We start from the raw sequence: 27,051 nt of genomic DNA on the forward strand, positions 1-27,051 counted from the left end.
TTGGCATAAACCAGATATCTTGCTGATCAGGCAAAGATACCCATAAGTAACCTTTTCTACTAGTAGATGGACGAATTCCCCACTGATCATCACCCTGGTCGTAATAGGACCTTATGCTGGACTGCCACTCAGCCACTTAAGCATTTGATGGACTCCCACTGAGCCACTTACACTATCATGGACGCCCACTGAGCCCATGTTGCTTATGCCGACTCAATAGATGGACTTACTTCCCGAACGTTGGGTAAGTAATCAATTCATTTACCAAAACTGCAACCTTGTTGCGAATATAAAATACACCACAGAGCCGGATCCCTCAGGTTTTGAGCGAGTATTTAAATCCCCTTAAAAAAGGAAGATCTAAAATATAAAAATGAGTTTTGGGATCCGCTCTAACTTTTAACTCTAACTTTTAAAAATCATTTTGAAGACTCGAAAACACTTTAAAGAGTGTTTGGAGTAAAGCTGATTTAATGAAGTAAATCAGTCCCCAGTATATTTAGAAAATGTCTGAATATTATTATTTAAATAATATTCCCATAAAGAATAATCTTTATAAAAATAATTGAAGTAGAAGTATTAAAACTTATACTTGAAACGAGTATTAAATAACCAAAGATATACTTATATGAAAGTACTATCTTTATTTGAATAATCGAAAATAAGTTTGATTATTGACACCTTATTCTTTAATAAAATAAAGAATATATCTCAGCAAATAATCGGAGTCATAGATCCTCAAATGAATATTCAAATAATATTCATTAATTAATATAAACTGAGTCATAAGCCCTCGAATGAATATTCAAATAATATTCAATAAATAATATAAAAGAGTCATAAGCCCTCAAATGAATATTCAAAATAATATTCATTTAATATAAAGGAGTCATAAGCCTTCGAATAATATTCGAAATAATATTCAATAAATAATATAAAATTAAAGTTATCGAATAAACCTTATTCGATTAATAGTTTTGAAAACTATGACCATATATATATATAAGTATATATATATATTTATATCCATATATACAAAATCTACTCGGGATCCTCGACTCCCGGTTTTAGAAAATATTTTCACCTTTGGGTCCCTATACTAAGGGTATATGCAAACTACCGCTATCCTCTAGCATATGTATTATCAACTGAATCAACAGATATATATGGAAAGAATACGAAACAGGCATGCATATATATATATATATACCATAGCAACATGCTTCAATATATTGCAACATTTGCTAATTAACCAACATGCATCTATCGCAAGATAATGCAAATACATATATACATCACAACAACAATTATAACTGGTAGAAAACTTGCCTGAGCGACTGGGGGTTACGAATGGCTCGGGACGAGTCTGGTAACCTATAAGCAACAAGTAAGTTGGAATTAAACCAAAGTCACATGTAAATCTATACTCTAACCAACTCAGACTCTAACGCTCGTTTTGCGCTCGCTGGTTCTCTTAAGTCACTCGAGTACCCTCGGCTCCACCATTTTTAATAATTTAACCTTTACGAGTTTTAAGGCGATTCCTTCGCGAGTGTCTTGCCAACTGCCTAACACACTTACCATAAATGTTTCATACATTAATTAACCCTTTTTGGTCTTTAACCTATGTTTCAAGGTAAGGCGAGGGGAAAAGTTTCGTTCGCGAAACGCCGTTACTTGAAACGGTCGTTTCTCCTAAACCGTGCATCGGAATCGAACGAACTACATATCAAAACGAAGCTCGTAACATGAGCTATCTAAACATGGCAATGGTCAAAATCTAGCAGGGGGTTCTCGGGTCCTAATGTTATGCACAAAAACAGTATACAGAAAATCAGACGTTACGACGGCTATGTTTACGCGATTTCCCAATTTTAAACCATTCAAAACCAACCCAATTCAACCTCAAATCCAACATACAACCAACATCCATCCTTATCACATCATAACAACCCCAACCAATTCAATTTTAACATTCATACTTATGCCTAAGCTTAACTTTAACCATACTTAAGTTCTTTTAATTAAAACAACAACATTTACCATTCCATTTCACTACCATTTCAAATCCCAAACTCTAAATCATAACATCAAGATACAATATCACCCTACTAATCAAAATCATCTTATAATACATAGGAATCTAGGGTTTGGAGATGATATACCTTCCTTGAAGTGGTGGGAGTAGCTAGGAAGCCTTAAGAAGCTTTGAGAAGTCTTAGGAATGCTTGGATCTTCAAGGAAAACAAGAAAATTATCAAGTTAAAAACTTGAAAACACTATTCATTGTCTTCTTCTTTGATTAAATGAAGAAGATTGAGAAGGAATTGATGGCTTAAACTCATGATATAGCCCTAACTAAGCATAACGATGATTAGGGAATTATCTTACCAATTTAGGAGGCTTGGATCTTGAGTTTTGAATTCTTGCCCATTTGTAATAGTAAAAAGCCGAGAGCATGAAGAACAATGCCTTGGTTTCTTTTTTTTTGATTTTGATGAAAGTGATTTGCTTGGCTTGGTTGATTGGTTTTGTGTTTGATTTAGTTAATTACCTTGTTGCCCTTGATTTTGTGTGGTTAAAAAGCCACCACATCTCCTTCCTTCCCATGTCATGCCTAGGTCATGCTGTGATGTCATCCTTCCGTCTTTGTCCTCCTCTCATTGGTTGGGTGACATCACTCTCTCTAATCCCTTTGATTAACTTCCTAATTGTTTGCCTAATGACCGCTGATCTGTTATACGGTTCGCTTAACTTTCGTTCTCGTTTATCGTTTGAGGGATCATACCCGGGATCTTATTACTTAGGTTCCCTTAACCTTTCTCAATACATTATATTCCTTTTTATGATCCTCTATTATAATCCTTTAATTTGAATCCTTTTATCCTGTTACCTTATACTCAATTCTTTCCGTATCTATTGTATTTCTGGGAAAATCAAAGTGTTCGGATTTGGATTCTGAGGATCTTTACATACACTTATATCCCATATAAAGTACTAATAAAATCTCAGAATATCCATATTAGAAACCCTACATAGTGTGGCATGAAAAGTTTTCTCATTCAGCAAAAACACTATTCATAAGGGTTTCAAAATTTTCCAAAAATTGGGGTTATTACAGTCTCCCCTTCTTAAAAGGATTCCGTCCCGGAATCAGATAGAAAAAGAATAGGAATACTCTCTTAGCATTGCACTTTCTAATTCTTGAGTAAATTTTCCCACATTGTGGTTCTACCATCAAACTCTGACTAGTTTGATAACCCTTCTCTTAAGCACTCGTTCCTTCTTAATCTATACCCTTCCTGGTTGCTCCATATAGGTTACGTCTGGTTGCATGTCTATGCGCTCATATGCCCCTATTTGTCTAGCATCCGAACTACACTTCCTTAACATTGATACGTGGAACACGTTATGAACTTGCTACAAGTTCGGGGGTAGGGCTAGCTCATATGCTAATTTCCCAAACGTCTTAATATATCCAAGGGTCCAACAAATTGTAGACTTAGCTTTCCTTTCTTTCCGAATCTCATCAATCCTTTCCAAGGGTTTCCAAGGGGATACCTTTAACAACACTAGGTCCCCTACTTCCTATTCCTTGTCCTTTCGTGTCAAATCAACATACTTCTTATGTCCATCTTGGGCTACTACCAGCCGTCCTCTAATTAGATCTATTATATCCCTGGCCCTTTGGGCTACTGCGGGTCCGAGCATCTTGCGCTCTACAACTTCATCCTAACATAAGGGAGATCGACATTGTCTTCCCTCAAGGATCTCATAAGACGACATCTCGATACCTGACATATGATCTATTATCATAAGATAACTTAATCCGCGTTAAGTGATCATTCCAAATTCTTTCAAGTCTATTGCACAGACTCTCATCATAGCTTCTAACATTATAGCTTTTGCTTCTCAATACCCATTCTTTTCCAGTTCGTAATCGCTATCACCTTCCGTTCCTAATCTTATACTGGTTATACCTTTGGCTCGTTAGCGTTCTATAACCTTTTAATAACCACATCAACCTTAGTATCACGAATGTGTTTCCATTCCGAATACTACCAAAACTTTATTACTCCTTTTTCAGCTGTTTCTATTTTCGAAAGCTTAATCCTTCATATAGAAGTAAAGGAATTTGTTGAGAGATCACTATGATCATGAACACTTGTTATATCGCATAGTTAGTACAGAAGGTGGCCAGCCTTTAGTACTTGATAAGTAATTAAACAATAGATGGTATCCTACTAGGCTTCTATCACACAGATAGATAGTCATTCGGCAATACCTCCCCTTTCTGGAAGGGTTGTTCTTCTCAGCTTACATGAAATGAAAAGAAGAGAAAAGAACGAATTGAAGAGAATTGTATATATGAAAAAAAATATACTGCCACAAAATATCTGGCTTGGAACCTACCTCTGAACTATAGAGGTTTGTCATAGGAGAACAAAACATATATGTATTTATATCAACATCAAGTATTATCATATCGCATTTCACATGCTTAAATATTTGCTATTCCGTCCATCATTCTATGGACCCATGCACTTCCTCTAGCTTATACACAATTACCTTTGAAACTCCCTCGATATCGAAAATCGAACCTGGGATCTCATTCTAGACATCATCGTTACTAGAATTCTATGCTTGCACCGCAACCTTCCTCGTATAATAATACGGCTCTCTATTGATAAGAAAGAATAAATATTCAATAGGTAGATGCTCTACTTAATTAGTCTATCAATGATAACTTATACACTACCACGACCCGATTAGTGGTACTCAATCTCAACATCCATTCCAATACAACTCTCACGGTTGTAAACAGCTCATTACTCGCAGAATCATTGCTGCATTACTATGGTCCATCACTGACCTACTGTAGTCATTCATTTTCCATGAAGACTTAATAGCTAACCATACGGAGTCCATACATCTCGTATCTAATTCTTCTAAGGAGGTAACATAATCACCATTCATGATTCATGAAGAACACTCCTGATCCTGACATACATACATGACATGAAGCAAATAAAATTGCAGAAGAGTTTCAATCAAGGCAACGATAGCAGGTTAATACCATTCTTAATTATATGCCTTCAATTGAAATATGGTCCTGGATTATTCTCAAGATAGGATCTTCTGAGATAGATAGCCCGCTCATGGCGATTACACGAATTAAACCTTTACCAACTACTATTACGGTTGGGTATTGCACAGTCATCAGAAGGAATGTCAATCTTCCAAACCATAATACAACCTTCACAACTTTAAACATCATCACTGTATTCCTCTCGCACGAGCGCCTATAATTATTCTCTTACATTTAAAGTGTCGGACACCTTTTTGGCCTTTCCTGATAGTAAATTTTCCTTACAGTCAATGTCATTTTAACCACCTCCAAATAAATTTTCTACCTTATTTCAATCACAGCTTATGTGAAAATGCTTTTCTTTAATATCTGATGAGTAAATTTTTTTTTTCCATTTTTCCATAAGTTATCCCCTCAGTCTTTAGAGGTTAATCACTGTCATGACTGACTACCAATCATAATTAGAACATCTTTTATCTTAAGTCCTAATTGCCCTGAACAATTTCGACCATTACTGGTTCGATCCATACTTTCTCGTGGTTTAACACGTGCCCCACTTGGCAACATTATAATTACGTCATATTTCCTTTATCAACATTTCTATTCTTGAGAATTTTGAATATTACCTTTCTCCTTATAAAACCTCTAAGGTTATCCCTCAATCGTTCCTCCTGTATTCCCTAGATACAGGGCATATCAAAATACCATTTACTATTACTAGAACCATTGTCTATATACTTCTGAAAAATTTCTCCACTGATCCTTAAAGGTTGTTATTACCCTAATCCTTTCCAATTCATACTGTCAAATTTCATACTATCCCTATTAAGGGTGAAATGCCAACCTTTATGCATTCCCCTAGGATTCATTTTAAGTTACCGATGTTCTGTCCTTAATTCCACCTTTGAAAAGGTACATGCATCCATCCATGGATAAACCAAGTCATATATCCTTGATAGATTATCTTATTCATCATTCCCACCTCGATAGTCTATACCTAACTTCATAATAGCATCCTTATTCAAATTGAGGTCAATCCATATGGCCTCCAAAAGATAACAATGGTCATCCGCTTTTCTTTCCTGATTTGGTAATGATAACATGGATGTTCTGGAAGATATTGGTCATGTTCAACGTGAACTTCTTCTTAATAATTCCTTATTTACTTTTGTTGTTTATCTCAACAGTCACCTCAATGTTGGGATATCTTTCATACCTGGCGTCTCCCTTTCTGGGTATCGAGCCACCGGTCTTACACTTCACATTCTTGAAGGTCACTTCCTTCATCCAATTTTTCCAAATTTCTTACTTCCTTGTCTCCTCAGTCTATCCGCGTCTCATTATTTATCCTTCGAACTATTTCAAGGTTTCCTCGAATCTTCCCAACTTAAAGGGGGTACAATATATGTATCTCTTATGCCTTCAACCATCAATTTTAACTCATGGTGGATCATCATCATCCTGACGATTACATACTTTTCTATTTCTATTGCTATGAGTCTTTAGGGTTTCCTCATACCCAACTCCCTTATCATTCCTCAAACTCTATTGCCTTTATATTCCTTTCCACTTCAGTTTCTTTTTATTTTCCTTTCTCTTATCATTATTTCACAAACCAATCATAATATAAGCATTGATTTCAAACATCCCGTCATTCTGGATTCGTGTCCTCAGAACGAATCTTGACAACTTTTACAACTTAGATTCATAATTTATCATACTCGTCTGCCTTTGTTCTGACTCTAAAGCTTTTACACTATCTCCATAACCTTGGGAATTACTTTCCCGAAAACAATTGACTGAACTTAAATCAGTTTATTCTAACCTCTGGCTCCGTGCCTTTCTTGGTCTTTCACCAGCAGGTGGCCTCTCTTTTAGGAGGGTAAGTGATAAAAACAGTCTTTTGTGATTCGTCCATCATTTAGAACCTCAAATGATTCCTATATTTCCTTTAGCCAGTCTCTTGCCTCGACTGGGTCAGCTTGTTCCTTGGAACTCTGAGAGCTTAGCAACTTAGAGGTCCTGAAAGAATTTCACACCATATTGTTTCCTCAAGGTGGTGGTTGGGAATAAAATATAAGTTCTGTTTAGACAGGTTCATGAATTTCCGTATAGGAGTACCGTCTCGGGTCTCCTTATCTCGCTCGACTTCTGCTGTCTTAGTCTAAATATTTCTTCCTACTCCCCATAATTGGGGTCATCTTTTAATTTAAAATCTTCATTTTCCGCTTTATTATATTCCGAATTCTTTATATCTTAATTGCGACCTCCCTGATTATCACATTCAAGGTTTGCCCCTAATCTTATTCCTTGTGGGGGCATATTACTTGGAAAATTTTGAGAATCTCCGGATATTTGTCTTACTTACTTTGCTTAAGTCTTCCCCTCGTTTAGTCCTTGCACGATTGCAAATTATGAATTCTCAAGTTCGATAAACTTCATGACACTCTCTTAAGTGTTAATAGAGCAATTAACAATGTGATTTTATCACAAACAAACTGATCTGAACTGAAATTAACGAATATATACATAACCATTTGTTCGAGGGTACAACAACTGAACATATTAAAGAGGATTACATCATATGAACTTATCGTTCCTATCCCAAAAGTACTACCATAGATAGTCATCTCGTCATTAAAATTAATCATTCATAACTTAGGCTAATCCTCCAAAAGCGGTGCTACATGAAACCCTTGTTTGATTGCTCTGGCTCTGCACACTACCATGGATTAAGAGATGCGAGCACGCACGACATCCCTAACCTGCTCCATCACAGAGGTGATGAGGTCTAAGATAGTCGCAAATAGAGCTGGATCAACCTGACCCTCAAGATGGCCTCTAGCTGTAACACGGTGGCAGCCTTAATCCTTTCCATGCTATACGCTAATCCTGCCGGAAGTATCCCACCCTCAATCCTTGGTGCAGTAAGTCGATCCAACAGATCACTCCTAACATTCCGGGCCTCTGACAGGCCACCCAAAGTCATATGATAATCAGCGATAAGAGAAGCCTGAGTGGTAGCATCTAGCAGTCCATGGGGTGCAGGTGGTGCAGACCCAGGAGATCCAAATGGATAACCAAGCACGGTATCAGGTGACAATGGTGCAGGGGATAAAGGTGGCATTTCCTCAGTATGTGCTGGGCTCTGTACAGGGGAGGGAACAGGAATTGGTGGAACCTCATGGATGTCTACAGGAGCCTCTGGAAGAGGTTCTGATACTGGTATAATTGGGGTCATAGAAGGCCCCACTCCTTCTGCCCTCATTAACCTTTGTGCCCTTGGTAACTCTTCATCCTCTAGTGCCACCCTCGCGGCCATTCTTGCTCTGGTAGTCGCCCTGACTACGGTCATCTGTTCCTCAGTGGTCCTCTCTTCATTCTCATCAGGATCCTCCATGAGATCCTCCTCAGCCACAATCCTTTCCGGAATAACATCCTCAACCGCAACATTCTCTATCTGAACCTCATCCGGTCCCTCATTAGGGTACTCCATCGGATTTCACAATTTGATCTCCAACTTGTAATAAAACATCCTCATGCTGATGCTCCTGAACCTCAAGGTTCGGTGCCCCGCTGCCCTATACGAGAACGAACTATGTTACTATCACGATACTTATAAGGGTTCCCGTAAGGGTTTTAACTGTCAGTGCTACGTTAGGTAGCCCGACTATGAACTTGGCAAGAGTTCTTATTATCTTAGTGAACTTATTATCTTAACGTCACATCATCTCTGAGGTTTATAACGCTTAGCTCTGATACCATTTCTGTAACACCCCCAAATCCGGGGTCGGGGATCCGGGTTGTCACGAGTTCCACTTCCCTTAACGACACCCAATCTTATTAAACAATCAACTACTCTTTACTGTGACCCCACAATATACACACACACACCACAAGTTATAGTCTCAGAGATGAATACTCAAAAAAATAACACAAGTCGTTTTATTCCACAATTATATGTCATTACACCTTAAAAGGTTTTCTGGATAATTTACATTTCTTTGCCATTATTACAATTCATAATATACATAAGTCTGGTACATTATTAGTTGAAAACTTAGCCTATTGGTAATTTCTACCTCAGCTACAGCGGCCTCAACGCTTCCAGAAAGCTGCGGAACGTTTCCTATCTGCTTGCGAATTGGGAGCTTGGTCCTGTTCATCTTATCTATCTGATGTTGTGTGATGAAAGAAGAAAGCAAGGGTGAGCAGCAAGCCCACCAAAATAATATGTATAATGATTAACAATATATGAGCCTACTCATAATACTCATGAAAGTCTTGGTCAAAAGAAATGAACCAAGTTTGATATCTTAATGCGATGAAGTCGCAAAATATTCAGTATATATACATATACATATATACTTTTCAAAATATTGAAAGTCCTCTTCCATGCATAATATACACAAAGTCCCAGTGTATAACTGTATAAAAAAATATCATTGCAAGGTGATCTCATATATCTAACCTTGTCTCCACGTTTTTCTGAAAATCTTTGTCATTCATAAGACAATTATTAACTAGATATAAGTTTAAAAGATGAAGTTACCAAATACTTCACTACACTTATATCATTTATAAAGCTACTTGAACTACCACTGTTCAAAGTATAATGAGCTTTTACCAGTTCATCACATAGATGAGACTACAAGACAAGATTTGAATAGATTAAATCTTTAAAATATTATTAAAGGAAATGAAGTTATGACATACTTCATTAAGTTCTGATATATATATATATATCCACATATACATCTTCCTTTATACATTTCCTGAAAACCTCTGCCATGTAAAGTATGAACAGAATTGCAATATCCAATAAATTTGGAAAGGAAAAGAATTTTGGCATAAACCAGATATCTTGCTGATCAGGCAAAGATACCCATAAGTAACCTTTTCTACTAGTAGATGGACGAATTCCCCACTGGTCATCACCCTGGTCGTAATAGGACCTTATGCTGGACTACCACTCAGCCACTTATGCATTTGATAGACTCCCACTGAGCCACTTACACTATCATGGACGCCCACTGAGCCCATGTTGCTTATGCCGACTCAATAGATGGACTTACTTCCCGAACGTTGGGTAAGTAATCAATTCATTTACCAAAACTGCAACCTTGTTGCGAATATAAAATACACCACAGAGCCGGATCCCTCAGGTTTTGAGCGAGTATTTAAATCCCCTTAAAAAAGGAAGATCTTAAATATAAAAATGAGTTTTGGGATCCGCTCTAACTTTTAAAAATCATTTTGAAGACTCGAAAACACTTTAAAGAGTGTTTGGAGTAAAGCTGATTTAATGAAGTAAATCAGTCCCCAGTATATTTAGAAAATGTCTGAATATTATTATTTAAATAATATTCCCATAAAGAATAATCTTTATAAAAATAATTGAAGTAGAAGTATTAAAACTTATACTTGAAACGAGTATTAAATAACCAAAGATATACTTATATGAAAGTACTATCTTTATTTGAATAATCGAAAATAAGTTTGATTATTGACACCTTATTCTTTAATAAAATAAAGAATATATCTCAGCAAATAATCGGAGTCATAGATCCTCAAATGAATATTCAAATAATATTCATTAATTAATATAAACTGAGTCATAAGCCCTCGAATGAATATTCAAATAATATTCAATAAATAATATAAAAGAGTCATAAGCCCTCGAATGAATATTCAAAATAATATTCATTTAATATAAAGGAGTCATAAGCCTTCGAATAATATTCGAAATAATATTCAATAAATAATATAAAATTAAAGTTATCGAATAAACCTTATTCGATTAATAGTTTTGAAAACTATGACCATATATATATATAAGTATATATATATATTTATATCCATATATACAAAATCTACTCGGGATCCTCGACTCCCGGTTTTAGAAAATATTTTCACCTTTGGGTCCCTATACTAAGGGTATATGCAAACTACCGCTATCCTCTAGCATAGGTATTATCAACTGAATCAACAGATATATATGGAAAGAATACGAAACAGGCATGCATATATATATACCATAACAGCATGCTTCAATATATTGCAACATTTGCTAATTAACCAACATGCATCTATCGCAAGATAATACAAATACATATATACATCACAACAACAGTTATAACTGGTAGAAAACTTGCCTGAGCGACTGAGGGTTACGAATGGCTCGGGACGAGTCTGGTAACCTATAAGCAACAAGTAAGTTGGAATTAAACCAAAGTCACTTGTAAATCTATACTCTAACCAACTCAGACTCTAACGCTCGTTTTGCGCTCGCTGGTTCTCTTAAGTCACTCGAGTACCCTCGGCTCCACCATTTTTAATAATTTAACCTTTACGAGTTTTAAGGCGATTCCTTCGCGAGTGTCTTGCCAACTGCCTAACACACTTACCATAAATGTTTCATACATTAATTAACCCTTTTTGGTCTTTAACCTATGTTTCAAGGTAAGGCGAGGGGAAAAGTTTCGTTCGCGAAACGCCGTTACTTGAAACGGTCGTTTCTCCTAAACCGTGCATCGGAATCGAACGAACTACATATCAAAATGAAGCTCGTAACATGAGCTATCTAAACATGGCAATGGTCAAAATCTAGCAGGGGGTTCTCGGGTCCTAATGTTATGCACAAAAACAGTCTACAGAAAATCGGACGTTACGACGGCTATGTTTACGCGATTTCCCAATTTTAAACCATTCAAAACCAACCCAATTCAACCTCAAATCCAACATACAACCAACATCCATCCTTATCACATCATAACAATCCCAACCAATTCAATTTTAACATTCATACTTATGCCTAAGCTTAACTTTAACCATACTTAAGTTCTTTTAATCAAAACAACAACATTTACCATTCCATTTCACTACCATTTCAAATCCCAAACTCTAAATCACAACATCAAGCTACAATATCACCCTACTAATCAAAATCATCTTATAATACATAGGAATCTAGGGTTTGGAGATGATATACCTTCCTTGAAGTGGTGGGAGTAGCTAGGAAGCCTTAAGAAGCTTTGAGAAGTCTTAGGAATGCCTGGATCTTCAAGGAAAACAAGAAAATTATCAAGTTAAAAACTTGAAAACACTATTCATTGTCTTCTTCTTTGATTAAATGAAGAAGATTGAGAAGGAATTGATGGCTTAAACTCATGATATAGCCCTAACTAAGCATAAAGATGATTAGGGAATTATCTTACCAATTTAGGAGGCTTGGATCTTGAGTTTTGAATTCTTGCCCATTTGCAATAGTAAAAAGCCGAGAGCATGAAGAACAATGCCTTGGTTTCTTTTTTTTTGATTTTGATGAAAGTGATTTGCTTGGCTTGGTTGATTGGTTTTGTGTTTGATTTAGTTAATTACCTTGTTGCCCTTGATTTTGTGTGGTTAAAAAGCCACCACATCTCCTTCCTTCCCATGTCATGCCTAGGTCATGCTGTGATGTCATCCTTCCGTCTTTGTCCTCCTCTCATTGGTTGGGTGACATCACTCTCTCTAATCCCTTTGATTAACTTCCTAATTGTTTGCCTAATGACCGCTGATCTGTTATACGGTTCGCTTAACTTTCGTTCTCGTTTATCGTTTGAGGGATCATACCCGGGATCTTATTACTTAGGTTCCCTTAACCTTTCTCAATACATTATATTCCTTTTTATGATCCTCTATTATAATCCTTTAATTTGAATCCTTTTATCCTGTTACCTTATACTCAATTCTATCCGTATCTATTGTATTTCCGGGAAAATCAAAGTGTTCGGATTTGGATTCTGACGATCTTTACATACACTTATATCCCATATAAAGTACTAATAAAATCTCATAATATCCATATCAGAAACCCTACATAGTGTGACATGAAAAGTTTTCTCATTCAGCAAAAACACTATTCATAAGGGTTTCAAAATTTCCCAAAAATTGGGGTTATTACATCAACCATACCCTCAAATATTCCAATCTCCTCTATTTCTTTGACTTCGGGCATAGCTATGGCAACTGTGACAATGACCAAACAGTTGCCTACCAAAGCTGCCAAAACAACTGCAATTTCCAAATCCAAATCAAAGAAAACCCCCTCTGGTATCTCTCAAAAGGTACCAGTTGAAAAATCTACCAAAGCCAAAAAGGGGAGTGTGAAGGAGGGTAAGATAGGCGAGGGAAGGGGTGAACATCAAAGAAACCCCAAGGATAAGGTTGGAGAGTTGAGTGAATCCCAGCCTAGCCACACTGCAGTTTCCCAACAAACTGCAGTGCTTAAAAAGGACAAAATCTCTCTTCTAGCTGCATCATCCCAAAAGGATGTAGCTATTGAACAAAGCTCTCATCCAAGAGCACAGGCCAATAGGGTTAGAGACACAAGCTCACCCCAAACTTACACTAGAAAGAAGAAATCCAAAACAACTGGGGATGCACAGGGCACACACTTAGTGCAAACTGGTGCTAAAGACACAGTCCCTGCACCTTCTCAAATTCAGTTTGATGTGGCTCTAATAAATGTGGAGTCACAGCCAAAATCTCTCATTATAGAAGCCACTGAAACACTATACTCACCAACTAACTCACTGGAAGTGGACATGATAGACACTTCAATTCCTGATTCCCCTTCTTTAACTCTGTTGGGGATGCCAAAATCTAGTGCAAGTGAGCATCATCTTTTAGATGATTTGTTGGCTCACTTGCCAATTCTTTCAGATTCTATTATGACATCTGTGCCTCAAATAACTTCAATCAACACAGAGTCTACAATAGTTTCTCTTCCCACCTCATTCACTTCTACTCTCTCGATGGATATTGCTCATCCGTCGAATAGTGATTGTATCCCGATGGATAAGCTTAACAGCAGTTATCCGTCGGATAGCTTTACCACTCACTCGACGGATATCACTTATCCGTCGAGTGTCTCTGCACAACTTCAAACCTCAATAATTTCAAGTGCAGAAGACTTAGTGGTAATACAATCACTCTTAGGACTGAGAGAGGAGAGTGCATTGAGTGAGAGGATGGGTTGCTCCCAGGAAAAAGGAGAGGAAAAGAGTGAATCTCAGCAATCCATTCATTCAGGATTGGCAAAAGTGAGTGAGAGGAGTCCCACCTTAGTAGGTGAAGGTGAGGGTGTGAGGGTGGGGAGCCAGGGTGAGACCCTGATGCAACAAAAGAGAGAATATGAGAGAAAGGCATGTACAGGAGAAATAAGGATGGAACCAGCCATTGCTAGTGAGTCAATGATTGTGGATGATGCTGAAAAGGAAAGATAATTTCAGCAACATTACAAAGCTGTAATTGATAACATTTCCTTGGATGCTGACACTTTTACTCACCCTGTTTTAGCCTATCAATTGTTGGCTGCTCAGGGCAATGTGGAGGCAGAGCAGACTTTGAATTTAATGCACACCACAGAATCTCTTCAAAGAGATAAAGCTGCTGTTAACAGGATGCCTTCTCAAGCTGGAGAGCCATCTGAAGAATTTGGAGTAAATTCTGATGATGATGACTCTGGTTCCTTGGATGGAAGCATGAACTTAGGGGGAGCTGAAGGCCCAAGTTCTGCTTTAAGTTTACCTGAATGGGCATGGGCAAAGGAATCTACACCAGGATAATTTGAGGTGTCCTTGGTCAAACAAGTAATAGCTATTCAACAGGCTCTTCAGGAAACTTCAGATGCTGGTACCAAGGCTGTTCTTCAAGCTCACCTGGACTCTCTACATCTAATGAAGATCCAGCACTTAAGACAGAATCTCAGTGTGGATGAATTGAAAAGGGATATTGCTAACTTGAAGACCTATAACTCTGAGAAGCTGGATTCAGTAATGCCATATGGTACCATGCAAGATCTAATACTGAGATTAAGGAGAGAATCAGATTCTGACAAGAAGATAGCCAAGCTGGAGAACAGAGTTCAAGTTATTGAGAATTTAGTGGCTCTACTTCTTCAAAATCAACAGACTCAGACAAATCTTCTTATACAACTGGCTAAAGCATAAGGCCTAACTCCTCCACTTGATGATAACAAAAAGGGGGAGAGAGAATCAAGTAAGGGGGAGAAAGGACCAACTGAGGGGGAGACACTTCTAGTTCAAATCAGCAAAGTAATTGTACCTTTAATTACTATCTCCAAGCCACCAGTTGCAGATGGTATAGATCTTATCAATGCAGCAGCAGCAAATTTGAAAGATGCTGATAAAGGAAAGTTGACTCTAATCAAATGGAAAAATATTGATGAGGAAATACATAAAAAGTTTGAATTAGTCAAGGAACCAGTTCAGTCAGCCATCCATCACTCTCATGTCAAGCCAATCAGTGTGAATGAGATGAGCATGAACTATCTGGAAAAAAGGACAATCTTCCTGTATCAAGACTATAAAGGCTGAGATAATTCTTAAACCAAGGGCAAACTATCCAAAGTCATCTTTGAAGAACCCTATGGATACTGTGTATGAGACACCCAAGCTTGATGAAAAGAAGCTTCTGTCAAGATCTATTGTCTTCTATAAAGATCCAGCTGATTCAGCCTCAAGAAAGAGAATTGCAAAGATATTCAGAAATGGAAAGGAAATTTATGTGGTAGCTGGACATCCACAATTTGCTCATGCAAAGAAAGAAGAAAAAGCCAGATTGAAGCAGGAAAAAAGGCAAGCTGCTCTAGATGCAAAGAAGTTTAAACAAAAGAAAGAACAGTTTGCTATCTTGGCCAAGCTACAGGCTGTGAATTCTTCTCAACAAATTCCCTCTCAACCATCTCAAGCTGCTGAATCAAAGAAGAAGATTGAAGAACAGAAGAAATCCCCAAGAAAGAAAGAACTGGCTAGAAGAACAAAAAGGAAACTGGATGTTGTTGACAAGGAATTGGAAGATCAATTTCCTAAGGAATCCACTCAAGCTAAAACTCAAGCATCAAAGCCCTCTGTGGTATTTGAAGACATAAGGGTAGTGGACCCCTACAGGAACATACATGGAGAGCCTATTGTGCCAAAGGATGAGCCAATAGAGTGGGATAAATTACCAATTCCTGATTTCAACTTGCCAATCCTTACTAAGACAAAAAGGACAAAATCAAGGGTAGTCAAGAAAGTGAAGCTGTCACCTCTCAAATCCAAGTTAGTAGTCAAAGCTCAACTCAAGGTCAACATGGGAGACTACTTGTACTTGTGTGACATCAAAAAATTCTCAGATCTAAACCTTTATCTGGAGGAGCTGGATGAAGTAAGGGCAATTGATGCATACAGAAACCTACCTGAAAGGTTGGTGTTCAAGTACAAAGGAGGAAGGGAGATTCAGTGGCCTCTTCACAGGATACTTCAAGAAAGCCAAACTGCGTTGATCAAAGTCTATTCATCCTTCAAGAAAAACTTTGGGTTCAATGTAACTGCAAGAAGATTAGTATTGAAGAAGATTGAAGAGCTAAGGAGTGTTAGAGCCAAAGATGCACTTCCTAAGACTCTTATCATCCCATACACAGGGAGAAGAGTGCATCTAAGGCCCTACTGGCTGATGGAATTCATGGATGACAAGGGTGTGAGAAGATTCTTCTGACTAGAAGACCAATTGAGTATCTCTAGCAAATGAGACTCTCTTGGAGATGCAAAAAATGCTAGATCTCTCAGAATCTGATGAATTAGAATTCCACAGGCAGCTCCAGAATCAAATTGAAGAAAACAACAGAAAGCTTGGAAGAAGATCCAGACCTTCAAGAAACTAGAAAAATCTGTTCAAGCTAGAGGAGCATCTTGAACTGACTGTGAGCCAAACCTTGTACATTTTGCTTAAATTGAAGAACTTTCAGTTTTATCTACTTATCTTTAAAGATATATGTTTAGGATGTTTTGTAATCATCAAGTGTCTCTTAATTTATGGCTATAATTCCAGTAGACATAAATTGGGGGAGATTGTTGTGAATATGTTGTGTACTTGATGATCACTTAAACAAAATGTCTAAGTAGATTTTACTTAGTGAAATTATGTAGCTCTCGACGGATAAGAATTATAGTCCCGGCGGATAACTCATTATAGTCCCGACGGATGATTAACTTATTATCCATCGAGTGAGTAGCTTATGTAATAATAAGTTTGTAGCACAGTGATGTATGCACCTTTGTATAGAATCTGTAGTAGCATATAAGTCATGTTGACTTTAACTAGATATGCAGAATAGGTTGATTAATTGTACATAAGCAATGTCTTGTAATTCTGTATAAGTGAAATGAAGTCAAGTGCCAAAATAGCTACCGACGGATGATTAACAAAGCCTTCGACGGATGATCAAATGACTATCAACAGATGTTTAACATAGCAGTCGATGGATGATCAATCATGTCATCGACGGATGATCTGAAAGTCGACAGATGATCATATCAAGAATTCAAACATCAGTTGAACAGTGAAAGCTGACACACAGCCGTCGAGTTGGATACAAACACACTGTGGAAGCCCATTAACTGGGTAATAGAGGACGAAAAGCAGCAAAGATCAAGACTGTTAGATTTTATATTTGTTCAGTCTTTTTGACTTTGTAATCTTGGTAATATATAAACCAAGAGAGTAGCAAATAGAAAAATGACTGAGATAGCTGAGAAACACAAAAACAGAGAAATCTTTGTAAGCATAATCTTTAGCATTTCCTGTATTCTCAGTAGTTCCATTTTGTAAGCAGCTGTGAGCATTTCTGCACACAGAGTCCTCTCGATATATTATATATATATATATATATATCTGGTGGAATTGTTTAAATCCACCAGAAAGTTTTTAAAGACTCTTGTTTTTAATTACTTATGTTTTGATTCATTCAAGTTTACATTCCGCATTGTGTTAATCAAAACAAATATATCTATAATCGAGTTGAACATTTTTATTTCAAGAAAAAGGTTCAAGAATTCCATTCAACCCCCTTTCTGTAATTCTTGCTATATTGTTAAGGGACTAACATAAATATCCTTATTTGTTTAGTTAAGTCAGATTCTGGGGACATGATCTTTTTAAGGGAGAAAAGATATAATGACTGGTGTATTTTTCTTTTTACTTTAATATTTAAAAGTGTAATAAAGATTTGAATAATTAAATAAAGGTGTGTATTGGTTTTGGTAGCAGTTACTGATTGTTATTTAATTATTTATGATCTGTTGATATGTGGGATTGAATTGTGTGATTTATTAGTGAGTTATGTGATTTTATTTCGCTTGTAAAAGTGATTTTATTGTAGTTTTAATTCCATAAATACTCGGATTATTTCTAAAATTGGTTTTATAATTTTATAAATTCAATAATTATTTTTAGGACTTTATAAAATTGAGAAATCAATATTTTATTAATTATTTATTTTTAAATAATTTTCTGAGTGTGTTTGGTTGTAAAATCCATATTTAATTATGGAAATCTTCAAAAATTACGAAACTCGTATTTTATGAAGTTTATAATATTCTGAGAATTTTAAAATTATTTTGGGAATTTTCGGGAATCGTTTCACCCGCGCGTCGTTTTGTAATTTTTTAAAAAGCGGGTACGAAGAGCACCTTAAAAAGTGTTTTAAAAATTTTGAAATTTATGTTTTGTAAACTCCGGGATATTTATGACATTTTGAAATTATTTTCACAATTTTCTGAAAATATTTTTTCTACACCCAAATTTGTTAATCTCAATTTCGGGACAAATCGAGCAATAAAACCCTCGTATTTATCTTATATACTACGTGTTGATTTCTTAAAACAGGGGGACACGTGTTGCTTTATTTTTTCAGCAGCTGTCAAACAAAAAAAATAAAATCACTCCCCCCTTCTTCCTCTTCATCCCTGTTACACTCTCTCTCAATTTCTTTTGCTCTCTCTCTACCTCGCAATCTCTCTGTCTCTCCTCTCTTTTTCCTATTTCTTCTTTCCCTTCCCGTTTCTGTTTTCGCTTCAATTTTCCGGCACCGTCGTGACTCCGCTTCTTTTCCGGTTGCTCTATTTCCGGTAATTATCCCGACTGTTGCTTCCAATTTCGTTGTGGCTCAATTTACTTGCATATATACTTATATGTATATGTATGTGTTGTGTTGTTTGTGTAATTGTGTTGTGTGTTTGAGTGGTGGTAGAAGGCGGCACCGCCACCTGTGTTGCCGCCCTGTTCGTGGTTCTGTGGTGCATTTGCACGTGTTGATTGCTTGGGTTCCTGTTCTGTTGATTTTGTTATTGGGCCTGCAGTTTGGGCCTGAATATTTGGGCCTTTTTCTGTTGGGCCGAGATTATGCAGTTGGGTTTGATTATTATTTCTTTTTCTGCAGGAAGTTAATTGATTACTATTCGTGAAATAAAAACTTTCGTTGCGGGGAATAATATTAATCGGTATAATTTATTTGGGAACCCGTATTATATCGGGCGCCAATAAATTATGCCGCCGTTGACGATGAACTTCGGTGAGTCAACGGTGAACGGTGATGACGATGTTCTGGGTCCTAAATTTTATAAATAAATAAAATGATTACGTAAAATATTTTCAGACTTAAATAATTAATTTCGATTGATGTTGGGATGTACGTTGTATAAAATGATGGAGTGATAATGTGAATGGTTGTGATTGTTGACGTCGATTGTAATCGATGGGTAGTCTTATAAACAAAGGAGTTGCTGCCAAAATTTTCTAAAAATATATTTGCAAACGTACGTACTTATATTCTACGTGATTATTTGTATAATAACTATACAAGTCGGGTTATCGGATTGGGTTATTGGATTGAGGATATCAAGCATGTCGGTATAACTGATTAGGGTATTCTGTATTTGTAGATTCCAATCGAGTTTTCCCAGGATTAAAGTCAGCGTGAAAGCTACTTAGGGTTTTGTAAAGCGTTACAAGGCAAGTACCCTTGACCATTCTTTTATGGTTCAGTACGTATGAATAGCTAAATGTTTTATTCTCATAATGGAACAGAAACATTTTAAGTTCGTATCCCCTGTACTTGAAAATGTGGTTTAAAATTATGTTTTGGGGAAAAGTAACTTCTGAAAACACCTATTTCTAAACGTGATTAAAATGAAAAGAGGATTTGAATAGTGTGTTGTGACAAAATTGATTTTAATAAGAGATAGGTAAAAGTATTTTGAAAACTGGATAAAACGATCATATATGGGATACATTGGGGGCTAGAGTAGGCCTATTGAGGTGGCGTAAGAGGCTAATTCGGTTACGCGCACTGTATAACCGATTAGTCCAGCTGGTCAGAGACCTAGCTAGTCTCTGAGTCCCGGAACAGGTATATAGGATGGCAGTGGGAGTCGTCCAGTGTTGATAGCCTGATCAGCTGTCTTCACATATCCACTACGTATCTGATTTGAGTTTTGTGGTTCCCGTAGCGGAAAACGTGGTTTATATGGTGGATTTTGAAATGAAGATAGCATGATACGATTTAATTCTGGTATTTATACACAGCACACTACTAATGATATTGTTTTACAGAGCATGCTAATTTTTAATATCCAATTTACGTATGTTTTTACTTAATGTGCAGCAAATTATGAATTCTGTTCCTATAACTGCTTTACTTTAAACTGTTTTGCTTGTTGTTCATATAGCGGTACTGCTGAGCAAACAATTGCTCACCCTTGCAGAATGTTTTATATATGTATTGCAGATGCCGAGGAGATTCTTCTGTGATAGTCGGGCAGAGTTCTAGTTCCCTTCGTGTCAGACTCCTCTGAGATGGTTGTGCTGGACCAAGGGTGGTCTGTTGAGTTGCTGTGTTAAGTTAGCTGTGTCGAGATGATTTTTGTAAGTTTGAGTTGTGTTAGTTGAGTAACCTAAGTCATACTTAAACCTAGAAAAGGTCTTGGTAAAGGGGTCGTAGTTATGTATTATTAATGAGTTGGACTGAAGTATGATTGTTATTACTGTTGTTGATGACGTCAACTCCTGACCCCGGGGTTGAGACCGTCACAGGTATATTTGAGGATTGATTGTTGATTATTTTGATTGTTGGTGTCGGTTTGATTCCGACTGGTTGTCAATAATATAAAGGAGATGCTGCCCAAATTTTTAGAGATTACCCTGCTTTTAAAGATAGAATGTAAACTTTTGTATGTTATTGATATTCCTGTGATACTCCAAATAATTGTGATATTGGTTCTCGAAGGAGGTTGTTACATCCAATCCGACTATATGTAATTGGTTTTTGATTTCATTTAGCTAGTTATCACTTGGTACAATTGATTAATTAAGTAAGTTAATTGGTTAATTTTACCAATTAATGGTCAGTTAAATGGAAATTGATTCCAATTAGATTAAGTCAAATTTTGATATGACTTTCAAATTCGAAATCAAAATAATGAGGAATTGGGGAAAAGTAAGGACATTGGTAGAATTCAGAAATTTCTGCAAATGTGTGAGTTTTTACTTGGATGAGTATGCCCTTCATAATGGACAAGGGAAATAAAAAGTCATTTGTATGGACAAGTGAGAAGAATATTTTCAAGAGCTAAAGATTTAAGATGAAGCAACGAGAAGAAAGGAAGAAGAGAGATGAAATAAAGCAGAAATTAATAACTACACCAGTATGGATTTCATTAGACAGTCAGGGAGATGTTATCATCTGCAACAAAGTTTTATCAAAGGACATCTTGTTTCTGATACTCATACAATAATGATTTGTCAAGTATTTCTGTTTTGGATTAAGTGTGAGATACAGTTTTAAATCAGTTTCCGATTGATGTTGATACTTAGGTGGTTGTTAAATATCAAAAGTGGTATTAATACAGATGATTGATATTTACTTCAGAGTGGGATGTTGTGAGCATCAAAGTTCGTATTAATATCTAATTTAATATGACAACAAAATGATTATTAATGTTAAGAGTTCGGTTTTGAATAAGCTATGAGAATGAAGGACGGAGATAGAAAAGAAAGTGGAATCAAAAGGGTGATAAAGAAACTTCATAAGATGCCAGGAAAAGTAAATGTAGTAACAGATGCATTAATTAGAAAGGAAAGACCAAACGTGTTGACAGTGTCAGAAGAATTATATAAGGAATTTCAAAAGTGGAAATTGGAAGCCAGATTTTGCAAACCTAATAATGCAAAGATGTATAGTATGACTTTTCAGCCAGAATTGCTAGAGAACGTAAAGAAACGTCAAGGGGAAATAATAGATCAAGATATTATTGTTAGAAATATATATATATATATATATATATGCAAAAGGATGATCAAGGCATTCCCAGATTTTATTTCAGAATATGGAATTCCACCAGTGACAGAATTGAAGAATGGAATTTGATAAGAAGCTCACAACCAAGGACATTCAATCTATCCATGGAGTACCAATATATAGAGATTTAGAGGAAAATTATTGGTGGCCAGATATGAAAAAAAAATGGCGGGATAGATTAGCAAATGTTACACGTATCAAGGAGTTAATGTGGGACATCAAAGACTAGATGGATATATTTTGTCAAGAAACGTCATGGTGATGCCACCTGGGAACCAAAGGTGAGGAAAGCGTTGATTGCATTATTTTTGATAGGTTATTTAAACCTGATCATTCCCATTTATTAATAAACAGTTTATGTAACGCCCTCAAGACCCGGGGTATAAGTCTGGGGGTTACTAGCTAATCACCAAACCTGTACAATCTGATTAACAATTAATAAAGAAATGAAATTAAACCCCTTTAACACTAACCAAGATCTTTTTAGGTTGAAGTATGAAAACAAGAACCACTAACTACTTTTATTACCAACCAACATTCAAAGTCTCACAAACTCTCTTTATTACAAACCATTGTCTAATTCATTTTAAACTAAGTTCAACTTTTATTCAAACACACACACATACTATCTATCAACACTCCACCTGCTCGGGCAACTCAAAGCTTTCTTCCTGGATTGGGATCAACACCTTGGGTATGAGAGGATCCCGAGGCTTGACCCGCTTCTTTACCACTCGAGTCCTGATTGGTTTCATATTCCTTCTTAACTGAAAATAATAAGGTGAATAACAACAAAAGGGGTGAGCCAAAAATTGCTCAACAAGTCCACAAAAATATAAACAGTGTTAAAGCATTTTAAATGAATCCGCCATCCCAGGTATATCTGCCAAGATATAACCTCACGAGAATAGAAAGAAGGCCATTACTGGCGAGTACAAATAAACTAAACTGGACACAAGTTCACATCTATATTCTGTTGATCAGTCAGAATATAATGCAGATCCATATCTCAATATATAGATCCAGTCGGGTACCCAAGCACTACGGCCCATGTCGAGGCACCAGTCATCCCGGTCCTCAAGATTAAGACATACTCAATCCCAAAATATCATTATCCAGTCCATCGCTTAGCAACCAGAACAATCGGTATGCTTTGATATATTCCAAACATTAGAATATATCAATCTCCATGTGTCACCAATAGAATATGAATCAAGAATCCAAAGAAACGGAGAAATCAAGAATCGAAATGAAACATAAACAAAGGAATAGCAAGTGTATATCAGTGATCAAGAACAATAATCAAGAAAATGCAAATGTGATAAATATTTGAATCAATATCACTATTCTGAAAGTAGAATAGAGGAAAAACTTGCCTTCTGCGCGACTCACTGCAATTGAATCACTTCTGTCTATCACCTTGGACTATTACCGACTCAACTGGCCTGGCTGGCTTAGCTTCTGTTGGCAAAAGAGACTGGTTAAGTCACGTCGTACTTCATTTGCATCTTGAATCGACTTCAAACTGATCCTAACATCTACCCATGCGCTTATGACTGACTCATGTATTACATATAAGCAAGTAAGACTCGATTAACCACGTAATACACATAAGCACATAATCATTTTTATGGTTAAAATAATTTTTAAAACCAAAATCGACTCGCTGATCGCTCAACTGATCGTTATCTGACTCGTTTCCCATTTTTCCGGAATTTTTCGGACTCGTCTCGACACGTAACTCGACTGATAATCAAACAAGTCACAAAATCAACTAACTTCTAAAATAAATTAAGCTTTGATATTATTTTTAATGAAAAGGATTCATTTTTCTGAGTTAACAGGCTTTCGTTTCACGCAAAACGGACTAACGGTTGAATTATTATTAATTAAATACTGATAATTCCATTTATTAATCATTATAAATAATTATTACTAATTTTTAAAACCCAAAAATAATTTTTTTAAATCATTATTTAAGAAAATCAGAATTAAAAATAATTTTTCTATAATTTTTGAAATTAAAATGAATTTATTATGAGTTATTGAAAATTATTTGATTAATTATCAAAATAATTAATCACTTTTAAATAATTAATAAGTAATAAATAAATAATAAATAATTAAGAAAATAATTCAATCTGATTTTTAGAAAATAATTCAGAATTATTTATAATATAAATTAATTAATTAAATAATTAATTAATCAATTTACAAAATAAATAAAACTGATTTTTAAAATTAATAAAAATAAAAAGTAAAAATAATTTCCAGAAACATATGTCAGAAAACAGACATCTGACAAGGTGGATCAAAACCGGGTTCTGGAAAAGGGTCAACCGGGTTGGATTCCGGGTCTGGGAAGAACACAACCGGAATCTGGGTTTAAACCCAGAATCCGGCGACTTCACCGGACTCCGGCGAATCCAATTCCTGGCCAAACGGACACCGTTTGGTTCCGTTTTTGATCCCAAAACATCCCAAACTACTTCCCCAATCTGTTTCAGGCCAAAATCGACCAGAAACATCCCTGGATATCATTCTCCGATCAAAATCATCAAGAACTCCGGCAAAAATCCAAATCACTCATTTGTACATAACATCAAACGTTATATAGTGCAAAATGAAGCTAAGAACATATACAATCAAATCCCTAACATTACAAGAATCAAATATTCACAGAAATCATCGAGTTGTGTTTTGAAAATTCGACCTAAACCCTAGAAATCGTGAATCACTATCCAAGCATCGTTTGTTCAATTGAACACCATGAATCGACTGTAAATCATCTAATAAAGCTATATCAATCATCAAAACATCAAAATAACCCCAGAATCAAAAAGCCCTAATTCGAACATAAACCCTAGAAATCAAAAATAAAAAACGATGCAATAAAACGTGAAATTGATGCAAGAAACAGAAAGAACAGATCAAAACCTTCAATTTGGATACTCGAATCACTTGTTTTGGTGCTGTAATCAGATCAAAATCACGACTTGAATTCCTGACCCGAACCTGTTCTTCCCGACCCGATTTCAGAGGATTTTTGGTAATTTTGCAGATTTTAGTGATTAATTATAATTAATTAAATAAAAATTAGGCTATTTATAGTAGTAAAAATAATACTCCTAATTAAAATTAAGGGGCTAATTATACATTAAATAAAAATATTGGGCCCTAATTTTTATAATTTTTGAGTATTAAATTTAATTTATAAATATTTTATATATGCAATATATATGCCAAAAATTCCCAAAAATTGTGAATAATGCAAAAATGCAAAGAAATAATATAAATGAAAGTCCTATAATTTTATAAAAATAAAAATGTGATTTTTGTGGGGTTTTTGACACCCAATGGGGCCCGGAAAAGTCATTTTCCGCAAAACGAGAAAATTTATAAATTATCTAGATGTTCAGAACAAGGCGATTGTAAAAGCCATTTGATGAAAAATAAGGCCCATTATTTTATTTGAAATACTAGCTCTAAAATCATCGTTTGGGTCGTAAAATGTTTGAAATAAAACCTATAAATGCATAATAAAATATCTGAAAAATACCTAAAAAAAAATACAGAAATGACATGGGATACACGTATCACGTAACAGTTAGGGTTTATCAGATAATCACACATAAATGACACATTAATACACATATTTTATTATAATCATGATATAATATAAACGTAAAGTTCCCAGTCGTTACATCCTTCCCCCCTTACAAGGATTCTGTCCTCAGAATCTTTTATGAAAACAAATGAGGGTATTTCTCTAACATTTCACTTTCGAGTTCCCAGGTTGATTCTTCAACCATAGGATTTCTCCACAATACTCGCACTAAATATACAGACTTATTTCTCAACACTTTCTCTTGCCGATCTAAAATTCTTACCGGCTGTTCTATAAAAGATAAATCAGGTTGGATTTCTATCGGCTCATACTCGATTACATGCCTAGAATCAGGATTATATCGCTTAAGCATGGACACGTGAAACACATTGTGAATATGCTGCATATGAGGCAGTAAAGCTAATTCGTATGCAACTTTTCCCACTTTCTTCAAAATTTCAAACGGTCCAACGTATCGTGGTTTCAATTTACCTTTATTGCTAAATCTGGTTAATCCTTTCCATGGCGATATTTTGAGTAGTACGTTTTCTTCTTCCTGATAGTCCATATCTTTCCTGGCTTGATCTGCATATTTGCGTTGCCTATTTTGCGCTGCATCGAGTCGTTTTCGAATGAGTTCAATCTTTTCTTTCATCTGTTGAATTAGTTCTGGACCCAAAATTTTGCGTTTTCCAACTTCATCCCAATATACCGGTGATCTGCATTTTCTCCCGTACAATGCTTCATACGGTGGCATTCCAATGCTGGCGTGATAACTGTTATTATAAGAAAATTCCACCAGAGGTAAATGTTCATCCCAGCTGCCTTCAAAATCGATCGCACAAACTCGTAACATGTCTTCCATCGTTTGGATAGTTCTTTCACTTTGCCCATCGATTTGCGGATGATAAGCGGTACTCATGTTCAATTTAGTTCCAAGACATTCTTGAAATTGTCTCCAAAATCTTGAGTTGAAACGAGGATCTCGATCAGACACGATAGATATTGGAACTCCATGTCGCATCACAATTTCTTTGAGATATATGTGCACTAGCTTGTTGAGTGAAAATCTTTCATTGATTAGTAGAAAATGTGCCGACTTCATGAGTCCGTCAATGATTACCCATATCGCATCATGATTTGCCTTTGTCCTTGGTAATCCTACCACAAAAT

Source organism: Apium graveolens, chromosome 2 (assembly GCF_009905375.1).
Source record: "Apium graveolens cultivar Ventura chromosome 2, ASM990537v1, whole genome shotgun sequence".
Taxonomy (NCBI): domain Eukaryota; kingdom Viridiplantae; phylum Streptophyta; class Magnoliopsida; order Apiales; family Apiaceae; genus Apium; species Apium graveolens.